A 16938-nucleotide genomic window follows, 5' to 3' on the forward strand; every position below is an offset into this window, starting at 1 on the left:
GATTAGTCTCTAAAAATGCTCGTTTCTTTGCATCCTATTGGTATTTTTCACCACTTGTAAGCAATTGCTGTGTTTTTCAAGTGACTTTAAGGATAATATGAATGTGTATGTGTGTTTTTATATAGTGAGAAGAAAAAAGAAGAAAAATATGTATTGTAGAGGATTTACAGATACATGTTACATTTCCTAAGCTCCCAAAGTAATCAATGGGAAATGAACAAGATAGTCATTGTGTTTTCACATGGCAATGGTTACATCAACCAAGTTGGATTTTTCTCTCTACCAAGTGATCGGCGCTCAGCCGATTGGCTTATAGATCTAAACTTGCCCAGGGAAATCGTTCTGTTCCTCATTTACAGAGCAGAGTTTTTCATGTCTTCTCCCCCTTTAAGGAAATCTTTCACCACAGAAGTGTCATGTTTTTCTTTTTCTGCAAAGGAATTCTGGGGTGAAGGGGTTAAATGAATCATGCAAAGCCAGGGTCACATCCTGTGCTCTGGGCCTCTGGTGATCACTTGGTCGAGAGCCTCACACAGACTTGCCGTGGCAGCCAGGCATCTTGCCAGTGGAGGACTGCCTGTATTCGTTCAGCTGGCACGGTGGCCGGGGTGGGGAGCTGGCTGTGAGGGGCCGCGGCTGTGCGCCTTCACGTGCGGTCCAAACTGCAGCCCCGTCCTTCCCAGCAAGGACTGAGAGAGCCGAGGTCCCCTTTCATAAACCCACTCACACTTCCGTAGCCCATCTAAGGGCCTTTTTAAAACATCGGTACACCATAAACTCTCTTTGCAAGTAGGCAGGTTCATCTTGTTTCCTCATGCATTCTGCTTTCCTGAGCACTGAGCTCCTGAGTACACCATAATATCATATACATGGTCCGCCTCAACTCTCCTTCCTGTACCTGGCCCACGTCACCGAGCGTTTCCAAGTTTGTTATCTGGGAGAGCCTGGTCTGGCACTTGAACGCTCCTTTAACTCCTCGTCGGGTCAGACTGATGCAACATGTTTCCTTTCTCCGAGGCCGGCACAGAGGGAGGTACCTGTTTAGCACCCGGTGGCTGACTTTCCTGTGGGATATTTGAAAAGCAAAGTGCACACGAGACCATTTTTCCTCCACGGCTTTGTGTGAAATCCCAACAAAGCCCTCCGATGCTGTCTGTGCCTGTTCTTTGAGTTTACACTTTCTCTTTTCCCTTTCAGTAAAAGTTCTGGGCACAGTAGGTACAAAACCAATGCTTTCTGTGACCGGCCAGAACCTCGGCTGCCATTGCTCCTGGACACCATACTGCTGGGTTTGGCCTACTTTTTCACTCGTTTCTATGGAAATGGACCTCACGTTGATGGAAATAGATCAGAGGCATCATTTAATATCAGAAATGATTCTCTTGCAAATCATCTCACGTTGACGATTTGCAAACTGCCCTCTTAAAAGCCACCATTGTTTTTGGACATAATGCTCAAAGAATGTCTTATGTGTTTTTCTCCATAAGTAGCATTGTACTGAGTATTAGCTACTTTTCCCTTTTTGTCATTCTTGGGCTTTCCATGGCCCTTCCCCACTTTTCTTGTGTCTGTTTTAACCATTTGTAAAAGACTTGACCAAACTGCTCCCACAGCAATGCTAGGACATTTCATTGACCCGTTAAGCATTTTGATGATAAAAGACATCCCATAAATGCCAGCCTTATTTTCACTAGAACTTCTATAGTGAACTTGTGTATAAAGTACTCACCCAGGAGAAATAAAATAAAATTCTTTACCAAACACATCAGGTTCAGCCCTGTTGGTCTTCCCCATGAAGCTGCATCTCTAAGTGGCATCTCTTTTTGTCAGAGCTCTCTTTGGATACTGGATTGTTTCATTCGTCTATAAGCGTGCACTTGGTCAGGCCCTTATGGGGGGGGGGAGGCTAAATGCAGGGTGGAACAGAACTACCTGTTACCCATTGAAAACCAGACTGAAGTGAGCACTTTAAACACAGGGGATTTGACTTACATGCTCTGAATTATGCTCAGCGACTCCTGCAGAATTCCTGGGCCCGCCACAGTGTTCACCAGGTTACTTGTTGTTAGAGAAACTAGAAATCCCACAGTCAAGCTGTTGTGATCCTCAATATATTCCCACTTACAGGATTGAATTCAAGACGTAAGGAGAGCCAAGACTTCTGTCCATCAGTGTTTCATCATAGAGGCATCTCTCCTTCATACATGTGTGTGCTTTTGCAAGGGTTATATTTTGAGATTTGGTTCTTTGCAAGGGTCAGCATTAGTACCGGCTAAGACCGATGGGCTGTAGAGTCTCACTGCTAGCCCATAATTCGATTTTTACATTTCCCTTGATCACATTTTATTCTAAACCTGATGCATAGACTATCATAAGCGAAAGTCACAAAAATTTTTAATTGGAACTTTTTTTTATCTTTGATGCAATAAATACTTAACGGCTTTTTTTTTTTTAACTTTTGCTATCTTCTATGAATTTAGAGGAATTATTTTATTAATGTCTACCAAAGAATGGGAAAAATAGTTGCACGTTGATTTTTTTGTTTTTTAGTTTGTTGGAATGCCGAATTGTAAAAATCTTCCTTGTCTCCTATGTTTACTAAAGAGTACCTTTAATCCATTTCAGAAATTCATCTGTGACTTTGTCTATCTTGACATTCCCTTTCTTGCAGCTTTTTTGGGTAGATTTTGAAGCTGTCTGCCCTATAAGAAAATATTTGTTGTTATAGTCTCACACTGGTAAGGATTTGTAACAGGTCCAAGTAGCTCCAAGGTCTCCCATGGCGAAGCTCGGTTTTTACTATACATCATGATACTCTGACTGAAGACAGCACACATGGCTGGCCAGAGGGGTGGGTGACAGGCAAGCTTCCTGCCTGCAGTGCTGGCAAAAGGGACTCCTGGTCCCCAGCCTTCCTGTCCTGTTGGAGCAAGGAGAAGCGTATTGGCAAATCCATTATAAACCCAGTGAGGACAAGAACATCATTCAGAAAAGAGAATTTGTCCAAGAGGTTTGCTTTCACAGCTGATGCAGCCAGCCACCAGCCTCCTTAGCCATTCTGGGCTCACACTTGAACCTCTTGTGCCTCGAGTATTAATTATATTTTCTTTGTTATTGGAAGGCTCTGGAAACATGCTCCGAGGGCCTGCAAGTTGTGGGTGCCGATAATGTCCCACAATGTCTTGAAGGTTTTCTTCCATCTGCCTGGCCTCCTGCCCCCCACTGCCCACACAGTCTCCCCAGGGCCTCAGATACTGGTGTTTCTACACAGGCTGTGTTCCCGTTCTGGATGCTCAGAAAAGGTAACTAACTGTGGTTTTACAAACCACAGGAAATAAGAACTGGTTGCTTTTAAAAGAAAAGTAGAAAAATCTGAGACTAAAGAACCAAAATCCTGCATTTTCATGTCTGAAGTATACATACAATAGCCTTAATTATGGTGTCAAATTGCAGGCAGGGTTTATGTAATAATCCATACTGGAAAATCTTGACTGTAAACCTTAACTATTCCCTCTTGCCTGACAAAGTGCTGCTTTGGCTCGTTCTCATCAGTCTGACTGCAGACGTCATGGACTGATTAGGTATTTTACGGGTGCAACCCAGAAAAGACTTAAGAAAGATCTCCAGCTTTCAAAATGTTTAGAATCCAATGCCTTCTCTTGGAGTGGACAAAATCCAGACCAGGAGCGGGGGCATGTGTTTAATGGGCCACTGCTAACCTATCTTCCAGACAGGCTTTCAGAGGACTTAGAACCTTGGAAAGACCTCTGGGTGGGGCTCTGGGGACACCCTTGCTCCCATGAATCTTCCCAGGGTGACAGTAACACTCAGCTGGTTTTGCTAGTGAGCCAAGAACCAGGATGGCATTTTCAGTTCCAGGGGAAAAGGGTGTCCCTGAAACCACCCTTCCCCTGCTCCATGGGTCCAGCACTGTGTGTGTGTGTGTGTGTGTGTGTGTGCTTTTTGAATCCTGTGAGTTTGGTGGTGTGATCCCCATTTTCTGGGGTCATGAAGCTTAGGGAGGAGAAGTCCTTGACCCAAGAGCACATAGCCATTAGAGGCTGTCGTATCAACCAGAGCCTAATGCTCTTTCTTCCACTTGAGGCTCCTTGACTTGATTCTTGTACACAGATCTTATGCCTCATTGCCAAACTAGAACCTTCATGTACCCGCCCCCACCTTGCTTCCAGCCAGCATCAGTGGCCGACACGTGGACAGTGAGAAGCCTGTTCCGATAGAGGCGCCCAGGCCTTTGTCTCCCCTCCTCCCCCTGGAAGGAGGCTTGGTGTGAGTCAGCTCTCAGGTGCTCACTTTGTGAGGGAAGGCCAAGCCTCCAAGCCTCTCCCCAGACATTGGCTCCCCATGTGATTTTGGCTGGTCGTGTGCTGGATGGAACAATAACTAGTGTTTATGAGTGCATGGACTGTGGCCTCATCAGTCCTGTTTCTGTGGCTTCAAATGAGTCAAGCTGTCATTCCTTGAAGCAGGTCCCGTCTCCATTTGGGTACTTTTCCTGATGTTTTGACGCATTCTGCAAACTGTCAGAAGGCAGTTCCTCAGCCGACGGCAGCTCCCTCTACCTTCAGGAATCTGATTTATGATCTGGTGAGGCCATAAACCTCTGCTCTTCACTTCTGAAAAACAGCGAAGTATGGGAAAGAATGTAAATTATAAATACTGAATTCCTATGGTCAGCAATAATGGAATGGCCTGGGTTGGGTTATTTTCTTTTTTTTGATATGGTATGCATATGGCTTTAATTTCTAAGGGGCTGGGTTCCCCACTCCCCCAACCACCACCATATTTCCAGGGAGAACAGATAGCAGTAAAATATCTTGCTGAGATATGAATAAAGAGATAACATTTTTCTGATGACTCACCAGCCAAATACTTTGGAAGCTACCCTTCACAGCATAGGGTAATAGGTGACTGTCACATAGCCACACTCTTCCCACTGACCTGGTGCCACTCCAGACCAACCCCCGGTGTTCTCACTTAGCAAGCCCCCTCCCACCCCAATTTTAACTCTCTAGGAGGAGGTTTTCCTGTGAGATTTGTGAAATTCTCTTCCCGTCTTATCAGTCAAGGTTCTGCGCTCTAACCGGGAACAGACTTCTTTTTTTTTTTAATTAATTAATTATATATATAATTTATTGTCAAATTGGTTTCCATACAAAACCCAGTGCTCATCCCAACAGGTAACTTCTTAACTGCTGTCACGAGCAGTGAGGACAGTGACAAAGTCATACTGAAGACCACACAGTGGCAGTGGGTTGGAATTTTCATTCCAGGGGTGGGGTCACCTCCAGCTTAGATTTCACAAGCTGGGCAGAAGCAGCACCCGCCCCCCCCCCCCCCCCCCCGCCCCGGCCCTGCTGAGGCAAGAAGGAACCACCTGGTCACCGTGTGAGTTTCTGTTATGGGTCTCACGCTGCAGAACACAACGCCTGGGATTGCTGTGCCGGCGTTGAGCACTTTTCCCCTTAAACCCGACCTCATCCCAGTTCACAAGGAGGGGCAAAAGCTGAAAAAACACCCAGAGCCGCAGAGTTCCCAAGCCATTGTTCTAACAGCCCAAAAGTCGATAGGATTGTGGTCTGTGTGCGGTCAGTAAGTGTGCTGACAGCAGAGCCGTGAGTGTGAGAATATGGCGCGTATAATCACAGTCATTTCCAACCACAGAGACACGTAACCTCACAAGCACCTGTTCACCCCCACACCGGCCCTTCATGTCTTCCTGTCATTTTCTTTGGACCACATCTGATTCACAAATTGCCAGGCTCAGCTCGAGTGTGGGACGAGCCAGACCACACATAGGGCATAGGACCTGGAGGAGAGAGCCAAGGTTCTCAAAGACGTCCACGCGGAAATGCACATTTTGGTCCCCAAGGTGACCTCCGCTGCAGGCCTCCGTATTGTGTCTCTGCCAGAAATTTCTGTTCATGTACATCTGAGTGATTTCAGCAGAAAGTGAAGATAAACCGAGCAGTGGCGGGCAAAGAAAATGTCTGTCGGAAGGGTGGTTAATTTTACGTGTCGACCTGACTGGGCTGAGGGAGGCACCAGACAGCTAGTAAAACGTTCTTTCTGGGTGTGGCAGTGAGGGGGTCTGTGGAAGAGATTAGCATTTGAATCAGTACACTGAGTAAAGCAGATGGCCCTCACTAACGTGGGTGGGCATCCTCCAATCCATTGAAGGCCTAAATAGAACAAAAAGGTGAAGGAAGGGTGAATTTGCTCTCCCTGTTTGAGCTGAGACATCCATCTTCTTCTCGGACATTATTGCTCCTGGTTCTTGGGCTTTCAAACTCAGACCATGGCTTAGCCACTCCCCCACACCACATGCATAATTCTCAGGCCTTTAGACTCAGACTGGGTTACACCATCCACCAGCTTTCCTGGTTCTCTAGCTTGTGGACAGCAGGTCATGGGACTCCTCGGCCTCCATACCCTCCTGAGCCAATTCGTATGTAGGACATTTATATACATATCTCCTATTTGGTTCTGTTTCTCTGGAGAGCCTTTAATACAGTCAGCCTTGTGTTTAGACTGAGGTTTGTAAGTTAAACTTATGAAAGGAAATGAGAAAGTCGAAGTGGAGCCCGGTTCACCAGCCAGGTGCCGCCTTCCTTCAGGGTCAGTCTTCCTTTGGGGCCTCAGTATCCATCGCTGCCTGGGACCAGCTAATCCATCCAGGAGATTCCCATAAGCACCACCCCAAAAGGGGAGAGTTAAGTTCTCAGCTCCTCTCGTGCCCTTTGGCCTCTTGGCAGCTCTGTTCTCTCCGCAAGCCTGGAACAGCTTGCTTGTGGTGCATACAGCAAGTGGGTGCCAGGTTACAAACTAAAAAGTTCTGTTTCGCAGTGTTATGGTTGTTCCCCTGTGAGGAGCTGGCTGGGTCTGTTTCATCGGACCTGACCGAGGAGCTCCTGCTCCTATGTAAGCTGTTTCCTTCCTGACGAGACCCACAGCCCTTCCGTTTTTCAGGTGGTGACAGCAGTGTTCTTGAGGGTTCTTTACGGAGCCACAGGGGCTCGGCTGCCAGGGGCTGTGTCTGCTGGGCGTCTAGGGAAGATGTTCGTTCCATACCTTGTAAGGCCTGATTACTGCTTCAGTGAGAAAAGGGTCCCAAAGAAAAGGCACTTCTTATTGGTGGTTCTCCCCAAACTGAAATAATTATCTTTCATCCTGCTAACTTTATCCTGCTGTGACCGGTTTGGTTCGGGGAATTATTTTTGCTTTTGAAGGCAAATGTTCTTTCCTCTCGCATCTGCTCACCACCAGCTTTCCAAACAGGCAATGACAGACCATCGAGTAAAATGTTATATCCCCTGGATAAAGCACTTATGTGTTTCCTCAAGAAAGCCATGTGCAACATCCCCCCCCTTCCGAGCAAGTGTCTGTGTGAATCTGACTTCTCTCTGGGGTTAACTGAGCCAAAAATAAATCACTCCCTTGGCTGCAAGGAGAGGCTGACCTGCCATTCTGCAAGATTACAATCCGTAATCAGCCTACCGATCCCTTCTGCTGATTGAAGCCAGAAGACTGGGCTGTATTAAAAGATAGCTGAGGAAATGACACAGAATAGCACATTTTCACCTCTTTTCCAAAGCAAAGAGAGTTGCTCCCAGATGCTGTTTCTGCAGTCCAACTTCTGACTCGCAAACTGTTCAAGAAGGAGGTTGTGGATGGCAAAGAGCCCGCGTGACCTAACCTTCATGTTGTAACACGCACACATGCAGATGGTGGAAACCAGGAGACATTGGGAGGAAGGGGCTCAGGCTCAGCCTGTGGCTAAACCCCTACAGTTCACAGGTCAAAACATCAAGATGCCCCTCACACCCACTGGGATGGCTGCTTTCCAAAACAACGAACAAAAGAGCAAGTGTTGGTGAGGATGTGGAGAAATTGGAACCTTTGTGCCACGCTGGTGGGAATGTAAAATGGTGTAACGTATATGGAGAACAAGTATGGTGGTTCTTCAAAAAGTTAAAAATAGAGCTACCATATGATCCAGCAATTCTACTTCTGAGTATATGTCCAAAAGAATTAAAAGCAGAGTCTTGAAGAGAGATTTGCACACCCATGTTCACGGCAGCCTTATTCCCAATAGCTGAAATGTGGAAACTACCCAAGTGTCTATTGATAGACGAATGGAGCAGGAAGGAAATTCTGCAGTATGCTGCAATATGGAAGAACCTTGAGGATATTATGCTGAGTGAAATATGCCAGTCAAGGAAGGACGAACTCTGTGAGATTCCACGGATATGAGGCTCTCAGAGTGGTCAGAATCACAAAGATGGAAAGTGTAATGGTGGTGGCCAGAGGCTGAGGGGAGGGTAGAAATGGACAGTTGTCATTTAATGGGTACAGAGTTTCGGTTTTATAAGGTGAAAAGAGTCCTGGAAATGGATGGTGATGATGGTAGCACATTATGAGTATATTTAAAACCACTTAATGGTACACTTAAAATGGTTAAAATGGCAAGTTTTTATGTGTATTTTACAATTACAAAAAAATTGGAAGAAAAAAAAGACACAAAGGCCCAGAGTAGTCAAGTAACTTGGCCCAGAGTCACACAGCTGGCTACCCCGGGGCTAGGCTTTTGGTTGCCCCCGGATCTATGCACCAGCGTTCCCGCCCTCGCCCGCCCTGTCCTCCCGCCCACGTCCGCCACGTCCTCCCGCGCACGCCCGCCCGCCAGGACCTCCCACCCACACCCACCACGTCCTCCCGCCCACGTCCGCCACGTCGTCCCGCCCTCGCCCACCACGACCTCCCGCGCACGCCTGCCGCAACCTCCTGCAAGTTACGGACGCCAATGAGCTGTGTGTTGGTTAAGCAGCCACGGAGGGTGCATGTGTTTAAGGTATTTGTCCTTTCAACCAAATTTCTTTTTTCCTTCCCTATAACCGTGTATTTGTCATATCCAGAGCCTGCTCCAGCCTCAGAAGCTTTCTATCACTAACAAGTTCAGAATTTTAAAAGGCATATATAAAACCAGAGTGCTCATAGCCCAACTTGCTTATAAAAGGACAAACCTGTGTAAAAGAGTAACATAAGTGGCCAAAGCCTGGGTTGATCTGAGCTATTTGGAAAGTGCTAAGGATAATTTTTTAAAAGGAGGTAGGGAGAGATTTTGAAAGTCACCTATAGGACAAGAAAGCAAAACAAAAGATTGGTGTCCCCTATTTGAAAAAAACAATAAACAGTTCAATCTTATTATGTTTTATTATTTGTTATTTCCATGCTGCAGATCTTCTGTGATTTCTCTTTGCTCCTTACTATGGCTTGTTAAGTCAAGTTCTGGCCCCTCTGTGTTCCATCTCCCACTCTTCTCTGTGCTCCAGCCATTCTGGCCTGTTTTTATTGAATACTGACTAGCGTCTTTCCCATCACATCCTGCCCCCCATCCACCATCTCCCTAGTTAACTCATCCATATCCTTTCATTCTCAGTCAGAACATTGCTTTTGTAGGAAGACCCTCCTCGAGGCCCATACTAGCTTACCACCCCCAGAGTACCATCCTTCTCCTCTTGTAACTCTTAGTTCCTGTACAACACCTGTCTTTCCTGCCAGATTATTAACTCTAAGACTGTTTTTGGCTTGTGGGCTCTCAGATACCCAACACCCAACACGGTAAGTACTTAGTAAACATTTGTTGGGTGAATGAATTCTTGAATGAATAGTTGATAGAGCAAAGGAAACAATACATACATGACAAAGGAATATAGGAAGGGAGAGATGTGATTAGTCAGGAAAGACTTAAATGAAGTGAGAGATCATCCAGCTGGTTCTAGAAGGAGATGAATATGAATTAGCAAAGAGGAGGCAGGAAGTCCATGGGGAGCAGTGGGAGAAGCAAGGAAGTCTGAGGCAGAGTCCAGTCCTCATGGACTCTGCCTTGACCATGAATGAGTTATTTTGATTTCCTTTATGTGTTCCCCATCAACAGTATGAGTAAAGTATGATGTAACAGTATGATACAACGCAGAAAAAGGCAGAACATGCATTTCGTAGAAGAGAATTGGAATCCAAGATAGTACCTGTGTTAAAAATGTCAGCTCCAGGTAAATATTACATAAACATAGTGCTGAATTTTAGAGCTGTTGTTGGTTAAACCCTGAGACACAAGAAAGTGTCATTAGAACAGAGGAGGAAGGAGGTAGATTTTGAAAACTACAGATCAACAAGCTTGATATTAATTCACAGTAAAATTCTAGAACCAGTTACAAAAAGTGGTCTGTGACCATCCTTACAGAAGAAAGCATTAATCACTGAGCATTAGCAGAGGTTCACTAAGAACAAACCATGCAAAGCTAATGTGTCCTTTTTTCACAGGATTACCAGACTGGGAGATCAAATCTCAAATCTCAGAGTACAAATCCCATCTAAGCTAAAAAATAATTTTAAAATATTAAAAAAAAACCCCATCTCAACTTTGAGAAATCCAGTATGCTATTATACCTCCTCCTAGAGAGTCACAGTGCATATAGCACATTAAAGGTTCTGAGAAGTCCAGCATCAAAGAAACCTGTTTAATATTATTCAGCTGAGCAAATGTTCCACAGAACACCCTTGGAGAAAGGATGGATTGGGAAAATTTCAGCGAGGAGTTTTTCAGTCTTTTATTGTATAAACTGTGAAGGAAATGAAAAAATATGGGCTTAAAATAGCCCATTGGAATCACAACTGGTTAGACAACTGTACTAAAAACATTGATTAGTCATTAGTAGCCACTCTGTGGGAGGTCTTTAATAGTATGTCTTGAGGCTTTGCCCTTGGTCCTGGCATGTTCAGCATTCTTACAGTGACTTGTCTCACAACATTGAAAACCAAACCTAATTTTAAAATTTTCAGGTGTCCTAAAGTGTGAGAAGCTAATATGCTATATAACACATTGAAATACTGTCTCAAACCAAGAGAGGAATCCAACAGAGTTCCATTAAAAATTTGTTCGAATCAATAGTGAAAGTAAAGGATAGATTACCTCTGACTTTGAACTAGCTCATATGAAAAAGACATGGGGTTGTAGCTGTATCAGGCCAATGTGTGATAGGGCTACCATGCTTCTGACATCAGTGAAGCCATCCTGGCAGGTAAAATGGCTTGCAAGGCAAGCACGGGAGGCAAGATGGTCTGGCCACTCTAGGAATGGTATTCCAGTCTTATGTTGCATTTTGAGAGTGACATTGACAAATTGGAACATGTCTAAAGAATGGCCACCATCAGGAAAGTTCTGGAGAACATGTGCTGTAAGGAGGAAAGTGAAGAAACCAGGGACATTTAGGTGGTCTGTAGAAGAGAGATTAAGGAACATGTTGATAATTGACTTTGGGGGGCAGTGTAGTCGAGTAGAAATGAAGGGAGTTTGTGCTCCAATCTCTGCTCTAGTACTTCTAGGCTGTGTGTTCTTGGACAGGTTTCTTAACATCTCTTATCTTCTAAGCCCTTAGATAAGAAGTCATCATCCCTATTTAGTGGGGTTATTGCGATGTCCTGAAGCAGAATAGGTGGTCAAAATGAGCTTCTCTTTCCTTTGTCCATACAAAGGGCAGTCATAGCAATCAGAAAGGTGATTCATTTGATGTAGATCCAGGGGGGAAACTGGGACCAGTAGGAGAATTCCTCTAAGGGAGGTACATTTGGCTGATGAAAAATAGGAACTTTGTAGTAACTAAAACCTGGAAAACAAAGGAACTGACTTAGTTGCCTTTAAGTTGACAGTGGAACTTCCGCAGATTGTTAGAAGAGATCCCTGCTTTAGTAAGAGGTGCGATTAGATGACTCCCAGATCTCTTCCAATTCTGAGATTCCATGATTCATAGATAAAGCTAGACTGTATCGTTCTCTTCCATATGTGGTCAACTCATATATATTCAACCTCCACATTCATATATATTGAAGAGATACTTAGGCATACTTCAAATTGTTCTTGGGCCATTTCCTATGTAAATGGGGGCTTTCTCTCCTATTTCGGCACTCCATTACAGCCTAGTTCAGGGATTTGTTCTCAATGGGCACTTAATAAATGTTCATGTGTTCAAATCTTGACTCTACATCTTGGCCATGTGACCTTTGGCAAATTGCTCTCTGGGCTTCCATTTCCCCATCTGTAAGATAGAGATAGCAATAACAGCTTTATGAGATAAAATGAATAGAATATTTTAAGTCCTTAGAAAAATAGTAAGTTTACAATCAATGTTAGATATTATTATCTTTGTAGTTGTTGTCAGTGAACTTAAATCTGTTTACTACTTATGTATAAGTTTTCTGACTGCACAGTAAGAGTCTTAGGGATGAATTGGTTCTTCCTGTACCATCTCCCCAGTACCTAATATTTTGTCCTAAAGAGTGTTCTCGGTTATCATGCCCCAAAGCCTACTTAAGTCTATTACCCTGGTTCCCATAGCATTAACAATGGGGACAAAGACGTATCAACTGGAAAAAAAGCAAAAGTGGAAACACTGAAGTGGGGACAATTTAGCCTTGGCCAGAAAATCGATGACAAGGCCAGAGCTGGTCTGAAACATCGTCTTGGGGGAACGCCCGGCATGCAGTCAGTCCATGCTGGAGACTAAGCTAGCCTTAGCTGTGGCCCTGCCTTTTGTTGTTGTCCTCTGCAGAAGGGGGATTGTTTGTGGGCATGTGCTGGGGGGGCCTGTGAGCATCTGCTGACAGAGTCTGTACCTTGGTTAGTGCCTAGTCCAGCGTGGGCCATGGCCTAGACCTAGAGATATTTGACCAGGAAGGGAGACAGGGAGGAAGGAGGAAGGAAGGGAAGGAGAATGAAGGAGAGATCCTTTTTAAAAAAGGATTGCAATTAAAAAAACATATAAAATTTACCATCCTGACCATTTTTAAATGTATAATTTTGTAATGTTAAGTATATTCACATTGCTGTGCAACAGGTCTCTAAAACTTTTTCATCTTGTAAAACTAAAACGTTCATTAAACAATTCTCCATTTACCCCTCCCTCCACCTCCTGGCAACCACCACTCTACTTTCTGTTTCTGTTAATTTAACTACTTTAGATACCTTGTGTAAATGGACCTATTATTTGTCTTTTTGTGACTGGCTTGTTTCAATTAGCATAATGTCCTCAAAGTTCATCCATGGAAGTCCATGTGACAGGACTTCCTTCCTTTTTAAGGGTGAATAATACTCCATTGAAGATATAGAGATAGATAGATGATAGATAGATAGATAGACAGATCACATTTCATCTATCCATTCACCCATTGATCACTTGGGTGGCTTCCACCTCTTGGCTATTGTGAATAATGCCATGAGCATAGCTGTGCAAATACAGAAGTGCTTTTGGGGGGGGGCACATAGGTGGCTCAGTCGGTTAAGCATCCGACTTAGGTTCAGGTCATGATCTTGTAGCTCCTGAGTTTGAGCCCTGCATTGGGCTCTGTGCTGACAGCTCAGAGCCTGGAGCCTTCTTCCAATTCTGTATCTCCCTCTCTCTGCCCCTCCCCTGCTTGCTTTTTGTGTGTGTGTGTCTCTCTCCCGAAAATAAACAAACATTAAAAAAAATATACATTAAAAAAAGAAATGCTTTTTAAAAAATGTTTATTTATTTTTGAGAGAGAGAGAGAGCACAAGTGAGGAGGGGCAGAGAGAGAGCTGGACAGAGGATCTGAAGTGGGCTCTGCACTGAAAGCAGCAGCAAACCCGATGCAGGGCTTGAACTCACAAACTGTGAGATCACGACCTGAGCTAAAGTCAGATGCCCAACCGACTGAGCCCTCCAGGTGTCCCTAGAAATGCTTTTAAAGATACAGAGAAGTTAAGATTTTGGAAAAGTGGGAGGGGAGATTTAGGGAAACAAATTTGTAGAGACAAAGAAAAAACTCAGAAAAGCAATCCATGCCCAAAATGGCAATTTTGAAAGAATACCAGTGAACAGTTGGCCAAAAAAAGTCATTAGTCATGGATTATTGAGTTGTAAGGAACAGAACCCGCTCATACTAGCTCAAGAGAAGTGCTTATCAGAACACAGGGGTGTCTCACGGCACCCAGAGTGGGGCGAGGGAAGGACTGGATCCAGAAACTTGAGTTTAAAACCAAGTTCCTCTCTTCATCTTATAGAACCTACATTTGTTCTTTCAATTGCAGACATTGCTGTTCTAGGCTTTGAGGATGCAACTGTAAATAAAACCGACTTTACCCTGGGGAAGGTGAGTAATAAGCAACTAAATAAACAAGAAATTCCAAATTCTGTAAATTGAACGAAGAGAAAAGCTGTGAGAAAGAATATCAGGGAGGTGAAGGTGGCAGAGGGACCTAGCGGATCATTGATTGCTGCTCTGAGGAGATACACTGAGGCTTCAAGCGCAAGGATGAGGAGGTGAAAGCCATATGCCAGGCAGAGGAGATGTTACATTAAGGAAGTGAGAGAAAGCCATGAGCCTGGAGCAAGGTGGGCGAGGCATGGTATAGCAGATGGAAAGGAAAGGAGTGTAATGGCAGACACCAGATCATTCAGAGCCTTGTTGACTATGGAATGAATTTCTTTTCTAGTGCAATGGAAATCCATTGACAAGTTATAACCTGAGGAGTAACAATATCTGATTTCTGTCTCTAGAAGATCCTTTTGGAAGTCAGGTGGAGAGTGGATTGAGAAGGGGAAAGGGCGAGAGAGGGAGCAGGAGTGGGAATGTCATAGACAGTGGCTTAGGCCTCCACCAGGGAGGTGGAGAGAAGGGGGAATAGTCAGAACATACTTGGGGGTACCTCAGTGTTCCTAGCAGCTTTATTCATGATAGGCAAAAAGTGAAAACCGCACATGCTTATCAACAGATGAGTGGATAAACAAATTGTGGTATATCCATACAGTAGAATAGTATTCACCCATAAAAAGGAATGAAGGACTGATACATGGTCCATTGTGGATAAGCCTTTAAAAATTGTGCTAATCGAAACAAGCCAGTCAGTCAAGCCTCATATTTTTTTTTTTTAATCTCATTCTTCTGGAAGTCCAGAAGAGAGAAATCGTAAGAGACAGAAGGTAGATTAGTGGTTGCCTAGGACAAAGGGGTGGGACTGGTGGGAGGGAAGATGACAGCTAAAGGGTAGGGGGATTTATTTTTGAGGTGATGAAAATCAAAATTGGCTGGGATGATGGTTGCCCATACTGGTGAATATACTGAAACCATTGGATGGTATACTTCAAATGGGTGAATTGTATGGTATGTGAATTATTTCTCAGTAACACTGTTGAAAAAAAGAGAGACCACACCTGGAGCAGGACTGACAGGACAAGCTGTTGGTTTGGAGGAGGAGTGTGTACCTGTCGTCTCTTCCCTCTCTGTGCTTCCGTTTCATTCCCCTTCTGCTCTGTGGCTGGGCTTTCTCTGTGCACAGGAGAAAAGAGGCTGTCCTAGGATCTACTCTACACTGCATCCAGCCCCCGTGCTCCTGCTCGTACGATAGAAATCTCTGTAGCGGTACCTGGGTGGCTCAGTCTGTTAAGCATCTGACTCTTGATTTCAGCTCAGATCACGATCTCACTGTTCATGAGTTCAAGCCCCACATTGGGCTCTGCGCTGACAGCACAGAGCCTGCTGAGGATTCTCTCTCCCTCTTTTTCTCAACCCCCTCCCCACTTACAATCTCACATGTGCTTTCTCTCTCTCAAAATAAATAAATAAACTTAAAAAAAAAAAAAGAGAAGAAAAGAAAAGAAATCTCTGTAGACCAGTTTCAAGCCCCCTGGATGGAGACATGTTTGCCTAACCAGGCCGCCCCTTAGTAGGTCTGTGTGGGATGAGCAGTCCCCATCCTCAGAAGTAATAGCAGTCTATTTTCAGAGTTTTCTAACAGAACCAACATATAATGAGCACCTTTCATGTGCCACATACAGTGTCAACTGCTCTCACATCCCTAATCCCGTATAATCCTTTATCGACACTGTATGAAAGCATGTGCTGACTCAAAGAAACTGTCTCAGTTGGGTTCAACTTGTGGTGTATGCATAATGTCACGTCAAGGCCACAACTGGTAAACTCTTCTACCCCAGGGTAGGAGGAGGCCTCCTTGAAATGGGATTACCAGCCACAGAGTGTGCTTTCCAGAGAATAGTGTTTTCAGTTCACCAAAACACAGGGCTCAGCGTTCCTTCTGGTTAGTCGCATTGGCCAACAGAGAGATGTTTCTAAAAAATGCTTTAAAACCAGTCTGATGGGGAGAGAAATCTGTTACAAAAACTATTTGGATCTTGAACATTAGCAATCTGTAAATTCTCTGTTTAAAAATCCTCCCTGGCCTTCCTGATCTGACATTGCTCTTTGGAAAGAATGATGGCAAATGCCCGAGGCTGAAGGTGCAGAGCGAGCCACGAGGAAAATCCATATTCTTTAACTTAATCAGTGTTTGTGGAGTAGGCAGAACCCAAATCCAAACCATATTTTCCAAAAAGATTTTCCCTGTTAATTCTTAAATCCATGTGTATTATATGAGAAATCTAATCCATATGTTTCTTACTCATTTACACTTAACTCATCAAAGCACTTCCTCTGAAGAGCTATTTGATGTCCAAGGAGACTTTAGAGACTTTTTTTTTTCTTTTTAACAAGCCTTTGTTCTTGGAAATAAAGAAGCTGCTGAAATTGTTATATGGAAAGAGTAAATGAACTTGAACCCCAGAAAGGTTAAACTTTGTTTCAAGGAGGTTCTATATTCAGAAGAAACCACTTTAGGAATGAGCTCTTTTCCTTTTAAATTCTTTTTAGGATGGGCCTCCAGATGGGTGCTTGGATTTTCATGCCAAAACAATTTGCTCTTCAGCTGTTGTTGGTAGGCACCATTAGATAGATAAAGTCCATCTCATTAAGGCAATCCTAGGTGGTCTTCAACTTTTTAGTTAGAAGAAACCACACCTAATTTTGATCTCTATCTGATAATTTGTGGCAAAATCTGCCCAATGCAAG

At 44.2% G+C, this 16938-nt stretch overlaps 1 long non-coding RNA gene across 1 annotated transcript in view; it reads left to right on the top strand.

The window, feature by feature from the left end:
• Window positions 1-8759: 8759 nt before the first annotated feature.
• The window catches only part of LOC122235103, a 58925-nt gene continuing 50746 nt past the window's right edge, over window positions 8760-16938 (top strand). The window contains exons 1-2 of the long non-coding RNA XR_006213228.1: window positions 8760-8869; window positions 14126-14187. This is a non-coding gene — a long non-coding RNA (uncharacterized LOC122235103). The remainder of the gene's footprint in view (window positions 8870-14125; window positions 14188-16938) is intronic.

Source organism: Panthera tigris, chromosome F2, assembly GCF_018350195.1.
Source record: "Panthera tigris isolate Pti1 chromosome F2, P.tigris_Pti1_mat1.1, whole genome shotgun sequence".
In the NCBI taxonomy this organism is placed as follows: Eukaryota; Metazoa; Chordata; class Mammalia; order Carnivora; family Felidae; genus Panthera; species Panthera tigris.